General features: G+C 35.3%; 1 protein-coding gene across 1 annotated transcript in view; it reads left to right on the forward strand.

The window, feature by feature from the left end:
• Positions 1 to 1,213, forward strand: part of eef1e1 (eukaryotic translation elongation factor 1 epsilon 1) — a 17,084-nt gene that overhangs the window by 2,501 nt on the left and 13,370 nt on the right. The window lies entirely within an intron of this gene.

Below are 1,213 nucleotides of genomic sequence, written 5' to 3' on the forward strand. Positions count from 1 at the left end.
TTTTCACATTGAGCAGCATTAACTACACAGAGCCGTTGTTCACTGACGAGTTGCGCAAAACCACGTTCATATTCCCGCGATTTTTTGCGCTGCTCGTCAGTGAACAACGGCTCTGTGTAGTTAATGCTGCTCAATGTGAAAGCACGCAGGTGATGGAGATTTACCGCTGATTACAGAACCGGCTTTCTGACAAGATGCGTGTTAAATATTGCATGCGATTTATCGTGCAGCCCTAGTCTGTATAGAAGGTGTTTTATTGTGTATGAACTGGTTTTGAGGACTGCGCACTTGGCATTGCTCAAGGATTTGACAAGAGTGCATCTGTAGAGAGCAGCATATATTACATTTACACAGACACACACAGAACATTCAGGATTCATATTTAAATATTTAATATTTATATTTAATATGTATATTCATATTTTAATATTAAAGTATTTTTGCAGCTTAATATTCACAGACGCTACTGCATATTTTTTTATTTAAGTGTACTGACCTATGAGATATTTTTCTGAGCTGATTACATGATTCTGTCTGCGTTTTCCGCATAGCGGAAATTCATAGGGCCCTAACTAGGGATGGGCGATATGGGCTTAAAAATATATCACGATATTTCTGGTATTTATTACGATAACGATATCAATGACGATAATTCAGGGAATCTTGTTTCTTTTAAGAAAAGTATTGTCTTTCCTATTTTTACAAAATAGGGTGAGCATTAACCTCCTGAGACCCTGCATCCTCAAATGAGGACATTATATTTTAGTGAATTTCTCTGAGACTATACATGTCACAGTCTGGATGTCGTGTACAGAGCACATTCAGGGCTTTTCAGAGATACTAAATGTTTGGATGTTTCACCATGACCACCCCCTCTCCTTGGTCTTCAAAAATGTCTGATATTAATTTAGTGACACTCTTATGGAAATATGATAATATTTTGTAATTGTCATTTAAATCGGACACATTTTTAAACTGTCTGTCATAAATCAACATTTCAGGAAAATGTTATGGGGTTTCAAATCAAAATATGACTTTCTGTTACGAAACAGGATGTTGATTTCATACATGTCCTCATATGAGGACACCGGGACTAAAAGCATGTTTATTACGCATTTTGGGAGACACAACAAATGAATAGGGAAATAAAATATATTTCAATATTCCTATGAAATATTATATATTATTATGAAAATCTTGTCAATTATTACTC

The sequence above is a fragment of the Sinocyclocheilus anshuiensis genome, unplaced genomic scaffold, assembly GCF_001515605.1.
Source record: "Sinocyclocheilus anshuiensis isolate Anshui unplaced genomic scaffold, SAMN03320099.WGS_v1.1 scaffold35, whole genome shotgun sequence".
Taxonomy (NCBI): Eukaryota; Metazoa; Chordata; class Actinopteri; order Cypriniformes; family Cyprinidae; genus Sinocyclocheilus; species Sinocyclocheilus anshuiensis.